Here is a 7,970-nt window from a genome sequence, read left to right on the forward strand (position 1 = left end):
TATATATATCTCCGATTGTTAGGCCTGATCAAATAATTGAACCAATACCCCTCCCCTGGGGAACTGAGCTTTAGACCACTTCACAACTGACATTCCCTTTCGCTTAGACCACACCACATTCCACTTGCTAAAACCATTTTCTTTCCCTCAGGACTTTCCCAGGATCCAGACCCACCTAGAGCCCTTTAAGACTTCTGACTCCCCATCCCTGGGTGTTGGAGCCATTTGGGGGCTCAGCCCATCTAGTATCTAGATGACCTAATCCTCCTATATAATAAAGATGTAATATGCAAATTGACCATCACACCCTTGCACAAGATGGCCGCCCCCATGTCGTCACAAGATGGCCACCACAAGATGGCCAGCAGGGGAGGGCAGTTGGGGTGACCAGGCTGGCAGGGGAGGGCAGTTAGGGGTGACCAGGCTGGCAGGGGAGCAGTTAGGCATAGATCAGGCAGGCAGGCAGGCAGGCGAGCGGTTGGCAGCCAGCAGTCCTGGATTATGAGAGGGTTGTCTGACTGCCAGTTTAGTCCCAATCCCTAAACCGACAGTCAGACATCCCCTGAGGGGTCCCAGATTGGAGAGGGTGCAGGCTGGGCTGAGGGACACCCCACCGCCCCCACCCCCCTGTGCACAAAATTCATGCACTGAGCCTCTAGTCCTATCTAATAAAATAGAAACATGCAAATTGACCATAACCCTTCCCATTGGCTAATGAGCAGGACATGCAAATTAACTGCCAACCAAGCTGGCGGCCGGCAGCCATGCAGCTAAAGCGAACAGGAGGTTTGCTTGCTCCAGCAATGGAGGAAGCCAAGGTTCCCCGCCTGCCACAGCCCAGCTCTGAGCTGCACTCTAAGCAACTATGTTGCAATTATAGGAGCTAAACAGGCTCCAGAGACCTGCTTTCAGCCAGCTTTGGCCTCAGAGCTTAGAGCTGCTGTGATGGCAACAGTTTCAATTATAGAAGCCAAACAGACCCAGAAACCTGCTTTCAGCCCTCAGAGCTGGAGCCGGCTCTCAGCTCCAGTGGCAGCTATAGAAGGTAAATAAATCCCAGAATTAAAAAAAGAAGAAGAAAGGAGAGGCTGGGAGCTTAAGTTGCCCTCCAGACTGAAAATGGTTCTCAGGCCCTCATCCAGACTGTCCAGGCACCCCAGTGGGGACCCCCACCCTGAAGGGGGTGTGACCAACTGCAAACAGCCATCAGCCCGTCATCCAGGCTGGCCAGGCACCCAAGCGGGACCCCCACCCTGATCTGGGACACTTTCAGGGCAAACCAGCTGGCCCGCACCCATGCACCAGGCCTCTATCCTATGCTACAAGAAGGGCGGGACAGCGCGAGCTGCCATCCGGGCCCCATGTGCAGTCCTGGGCAGCGGGGCATAAGCCCCGCCCCCAGCCAGGACCCCTGTGTGCCACCTGAGGCCCCAGCCGGGACCCCCGTGCTGCCTAAGCCCACACTGCTAAGCCCCACCCCCAGCCTGGACCCTGTGACTATTGGAGAGCAGGAAAGTGCCTCTGGGCCCTGGGTCACTGTGGTGATCCAGCCATCGGTAAGTAAAAGTGGGGCCTATAGGCAGTCCCCAGCTGGGCCTGATCCAGAAGCAGGAAAGCAAGCCTGGCCTGCGGGCAGCCCCCAGCTGCACCTTCTCTCCGGTCGCCATGAGGATTCGGGAGCAGGAAAGCAAGCCTGGCCTGCGGGCAGCCCCAAACTTTCCCTGCTCCCCGATCACCATGGTGATCCGGGAGCAGGAAAGCAATCCTGGCCTGTGGGCAGCCCCAAGCTGGGCCTGAAATGGGAGCAGGAAAGCCCGGCCTGCGGGCAGCCCCCAGCTGGGCCTGCTCCCCGGTCACCATGAAGACCTGGGAGTGGGAAAGCCTGGCTCCCCGGTCACCATGGCGATCTAGGAGCAGGAAAGCCTGGCTTGCAAGCAGCACCCCCATCCTGGCCATAGCTCAAGGGAGAGTACAACATACAGTGGAGGCCAGGAGCCTGAGAGATCAACACAGAGAGGCTCCTGCTCCAAGCCTCCATGGTGTGGCTGGGGGGAGGGCCCCCACAGAAACAAACACACACACACACACACACACACGGCAACTGATTTGAGCCTATGTGGCACGGCTGGGGGCAGGCCCTAGCAGACAGACAGACAGACACACACACACACACACACACACAGTGCTTGCTCTGAGCCTCCAATGTGGCTGGGGGCAGACCCCCAGTGTGAACACACACACACACACACACACGGCAACTGATTTGAGCCTATGTGGCACGGCTGGGGGCAGGCCCCCCCATGTGCACAAATTTCATGCACCTGGCCTCTAATAAGTTTATAATCCCTTACCTCTTTTGGCCTTGTGTGTTCCTCCTTTGGCGACCCTAACATTTGGTGTCAAAGTTCAGAGGCTCTCTTACGCTTCTCCCAAACTACACAAAGTCAGATCCCTCCTCCTACTCCTTCTCTCCAGTCAGGAATCCAGGGAGTTCCCAGACCTCAATTAATCTGAAAATCCAGGATACCACTGCCCCTTCCATTGCCTGGCATCATGACCCAATCCTCAAAAAATTAAAAAAAGCTCCCCACCCATCCTCACCAACAGCAATACCCCTTGTCTGTAGAGTCCCAGAAGGGCCTCTAACACATTATAGACAAACTGCTTTCCCAAACCCTCCTCATATCTATTCATTCTCCCTGCAATACCCCCATCTTACCTGTCAAAAAATTGGGTGGCTCCTACCGCCTACTCCAAGATCTTCGAATCATTAACCAGGCAGTATTCCCAACCCACAGGTGGTACCAAACCCACACACCATCCTTTCCCTCATTCCCTCCAATACCTCCCACTTCATGATCCTAGACATGAAAGACGCCTTCTTCACCATCCCACCGCACCCGATTCTCAAATGCTCTTTGCCTTCACTTGGACGGATTCCACAACCCATCATTCTGGTCAACTCACATGGACAGTCCCTCAGGGTTTCAGAGGCAGTCCTCACGCCTCTGGACAGGCTCTAGCCTCCAATCTTTCCTCTCTTGACCTCCACCCCAGAGTTCTTATTAAATATGTAGATGACCTCCTCCTTGGCAGTCCTCCCTGTGAACACTCTCACAGCCATACAATCACCCTCCTTAGCCTCCTTGCAGAGAAGGGATATTGGGTGTCTCCAAAGAAAGCCCAATTATCACCATCCCCGGTCACTGACCTGGGTCTGTCCATTACTCCTCAACACCGAGCTAGCACCTTATATAGAAAAGAACTCATTTCCACTTTGACTCCCTCTACTTCAAGACAAGACGTAATCCCCTTCCCAGAATAGCAGGATACTGGATCCCCTGTTTCAGAGTATTTGCCCATCCCTCATACCAGGCAATGAGAGAACCCCCAGATCCTACTATTAACATTAACCCACATTTTAGAAAGCTCCAACAGGCCCTCACCACAGCACCTGCCCTCGCCCTCCCTGGTATCACCAAGCCATTCAAGCTCTACCCTAGCAAAAGAGAGGAAATGACAGCTGTCGGCTTGGGCAGGACAAAGCACCAGGTCTTCAGATAAATGCTTATCTCTCCAAACAGCTAGATTCCACAGTTAAGGTATGGCTGGCGAGGTAAGGGCCCTTGCAGCGGCCACCCTTCTAATGCAGGAAAGTAAAGAATTAACCTTTGGACAAGCCACGACACTGTACTCTCAGACCTCCTATCGCACTGAGCCTCACAGCTCCTTCCACCGTCCAGAATACAAACTTCCCATGTAGCCTCCATTGCTTCCCCAAACATCACCATAGCCAAATGTCACACACATAACCTGGCAACCCTCTTACCCACACCTACTAGAGAAACATCACATTCTTGTACAGAAATTTTAAATTGCAAAAAAACCTCTTTCCAAACATCACAGACCAACCTCTGTCTAACACTGACTATACCTCGTTTATCGATGGGAGTTCATACACCCAACATGGGGAAAAGATGGGCCGGCTATGCCATTGTATCCCATAGGGAAATCATAGAATCTGAAATGCTTCCCGAAGGGACCACATCACAAAAACCGGAGTTAATAGCTCTAACCTGTGCCTTAATTTTAGCAGTGGATACCATTGCTATAAAATTTCTACAGATTCCAAATATGCCTTCCACATTTATTCATTCGCATGCTTCATCTGGGAGGAAAGAGGATTCCTAACCACTAAAGGCTCACCCATAAGCAATGCCCCTTAATTCACAAATTTCTATCGGCAGCCACCTTCCTAAGGTGGCGGCGGTCGTACACTACAAAGGACGCCAAGTCGGAAACGATCCCATAATACAGGGAAATAACAAAGCAGATCAGGAGGCCAAGTCAGCGGCTCAGGGGAAGCATGTGTCTCCCCAGCTCTCAGCTATACTTCATATAACGCCCTAGTACACTCCAGAGGAGCTTCAGTCCCAGTAGCTCTTGGAGCCACTCCCAAAGACCCACGGTTAAAATTTCAGGAAAATATATCCTTCCCCAGGGACAGGCCTGTGATATCTTACAGGCTACTCACAACTCCCTATGTATAGGGTACAGACTCCTTTTGTAATTCCTAAAAACCCTCATTACATATCCTAGCCTAGCCTCCTTACTGCAAGATACCACTGAAGCCTGTTACTCAGTATCTCCCCAAGGACAGGGTAGACTTCCTTCTTTTCCCACTCATCAGGCAAGGGGCCAAACACCTGGACAAAACCGGCAAATTGTCCTCACTCACATGCCCCCAATTAAAAGAACCAAATATATCTTAACCCTAGTAGATACCTTCTCAGGCTGGGTAGAAGCATTTTCCCATTACATCTGAAAAGTTCTCTGGGTTACACAAGCTCTCATTTCAGCATATCATATCCAGATTCAGCCTACCCACCTCACTACAATCAGATAATGGACCTGCTTTTATATCTCAAATAACTGAACAGGTTTCCTCCAATCAGAGCATCCAGTAGAACTCACACACTTCCTACCAGCCCCAATTTCAGGCAAGGTAGAAAAGGCAAATTCCTTATTAAGTCTCACCTAACTAAATTAACTCTCTAAAACGAAAGAATTTTGGACTACTGTCCTACCTCTAGCCCTTATGCGCATCAGGGCAACCTCCACACACACCTTCCTTAGTCCCTTTGAACTCATGTATGAAAGACCCTTCTTATTAGGAAACTTCCCTTCCACAGAGACTCCTCTAGGAGGCTATGTCCCAAGTTTAAATCTCGTCCGACAGTTACTGAGAGAACATGCTGGTCAGGTTCTCCCTCAACCTTTTACGGAAAACATTCTCCCTACTCCCCTACAGCCAGGGGCCTGTCTCAGGACCTACAACCAAAATAATCCCACAAAGGAGGCAAGAATATACAGTGGGTGAAAATAGTCTATTCAATAAGTGGTGCTTGAAAAATTGGACAGATACATACAAAAATAATGAAACTAGACCACCTTTTTATACCATACAAGAATAAACTCAAAATCAACTGAAGACCTAAGTCTAAGCCCTTGGACCATAAAACTCCTAGAAGAAAACATAGGCAGTGAACTCTCTGACAATGCTCTTAGTGATATTTTTTCTGGTATATCTCCTCTGGCAAGGGAAACAAAAGAAAGAATAAACAAATAGACCACATCAAACTGAAAAGTTTTGCACAGCAAAGGAAACCATCAATAAAATGAAAATATAAGCTACCAATTGGGAGAAGATATTTGCCAGTGATACATTCCATTTTGGGTTAATATTCAAAATTTATAAAGAACTCATACAACTCAACAACCCCAAAATGACAAATAATCCAATTAAAAAATGGGCAGAGGACCTAAGGAGGCATTTCTCCAAAGGAGATATGCAGATGGCCAATAGACATATGAAAAGATGCTCAATGCCACTAATCATCAGATTCTAGTGCTTGGTCAGCTATATTTTCTCCCCGTCTGTACCTTGTCTTTGCATCCTTTAACAGGGTCTTGCACTGAACAAAAGTTTTTAATTCTAGTGAAATCAAATTTATCAATTTTCATTTTATGGCATATGATTTTGGTTTCCAATCTAAGAACTTTTTGCCTAACCTTAGATCCTGAAGATTTTCTCCTCTATATTTTCTAAAAGTTTTCTAGCTTTATATATTAGTAGAGGCCCAGTGCACAAAATTCGTGCATAGATAGCGATCAGGGCTGTTTTGTTTTGTTTTGGCCTACGGATGCCATTGCTCCACGCTCCAGCACCATTTGTTGAAAGGCTCTTCTTTGTCCATTGAATTGCTTCTACACTTTTTGTTGAAACTCACTTGGGCATATTTGTGAGGCTCTATTAATGGGCTAAGCTTTACTGAGATGGAATTCACACCCCAGAGAATTCACTCATTAGAATGTACCATTCAATGGTTTGTAGTATATTCCCGGAGTTGTACAACCACCACCACCATCAATTTTAAAACGTTCATGACCCCAAATGTAAACCAAAAGGGGAACTTTTACCATCTTAAAAAAACAAGTTGTTCCAAAGCCTGTGGCATGTTAAAAACTGCCTGTGGTGCCCGCAAGAGGAGAGCAGGCCTCCCTGACAATCCTGAGATGTGTCAGAAGTCTGGTCGTGGGCCTGAAGGGGTCACTCCCTTCAGAAGTTCCAGAGCAGGTGAGAAGCTCCCCACAGTCACAGCTGCCTCCCACAAGCCCCGCCGGCCCGGCATTGGGCCTGGTCCCCAGTCTCCAGAGCCAGATGAGATTCCCACCCAGAAGATGGACCCCGTGCTGCCAAGCTCTGTGTCTCCACCGCAGATGGACCTTCTCACTCCGCCCAGGCCAGGGGCATGCGGGAGCCTGCGCGTTCGGGCTTCTGTTCGGAGCAGCCGGATCCAGATGCAAGTTCAGCCCCCAACCCTCTGCAGCTTCCTCACCTGCAACAATTGGGTAGCGCACCTCCCAGAGCAAGCCAGCAGGGGGTCACAGCCAGGTTAGTGGGAGGAAGGTAACGACTACCTAGGTGTTGCTCTCACTCCAGGCTCCGCACCTGCCAGGGCCCCTCACAGGCATCCGCACTTCCAGCCCCTCTGCCGCAGCCGCGGGGCCCTCTTGGGTCCTCTCAGCCGGGAGGCTTGGCTCTGCAGAGGCGGAGGCGGAGGCAGGCCCCTCCCGGGCGTCCAGAGCTCTCAGCACCACCACCCGGGGAGTTTCCCGCCTCTCTGGGTGTGGACTCGGCAAAACAGGCATCCTGCCGGTAAACCACTGGTATCCCGATGCGAGCACATAGCAGTGGATGACATCGGAGCTTGTGGGGTGGGTAAGGATGGACCTTCAGGCTGTGGCCCTGAACCATGAGTAAGATTTTTCAGGCAGCGAACCGGGCTAGCGCAGGAGCAGCACGTGGGAAAGCGCTGGGGCGGCGATCTTGCCTGTTGAAGGAATGCAGGGTCATTTCCTGGGCCGGGTTTTAGGGGAGGTAGAGAGGAAGGGGAGGCTGCAAAGGCAGGCTGGGGCCAGACCCCTCCCCCGGATGTACAGAGGGCCAGACGCAGGGACCACTTGCACTAGCCCAGCTGTGGCTAGAACCCAAAGTGTGACCTACAAAAGGCCCCTCCCGCATTCTACCTCCCTTCTCTCCTCTGCTCCGCCTGCACCCAGAGCCCTTGCTGGAATGCGCTCCGAGCCTCTGAGCCAGAGGGCACGTCCTATTTGCAGGCGGGGCTGGCAGGGGGGTGCTGTGAACCCTGAGAGAGAAGATACCTACTAAGAAGGGCTCCTGGTGGCTAATGGGGCTCCAGTGTTAACAAACAGCCTAGCAGCCAGGCCGCGAGGCTCAGTGGTTGAGCGTAGACCTAGGAACCAGAAGGTCATGATTCAATTCCAGGTCAGGGCACATGCCCCGGTTGTGGGCTGATCCTCAGTGTGGGGCATGCAGGAAGCAGCCAATCAATGATTCTCATCATTCATGTTTCTCTCTCTCTCTCCCTCTCCCTTCCTCTCTGAAA

The sequence above is a fragment of the Myotis davidii genome, unplaced genomic scaffold (genome assembly GCF_000327345.1).
Source record: "Myotis davidii unplaced genomic scaffold, ASM32734v1 scaffold854, whole genome shotgun sequence".
Classification (NCBI taxonomy): domain Eukaryota; kingdom Metazoa; phylum Chordata; class Mammalia; order Chiroptera; family Vespertilionidae; genus Myotis; species Myotis davidii.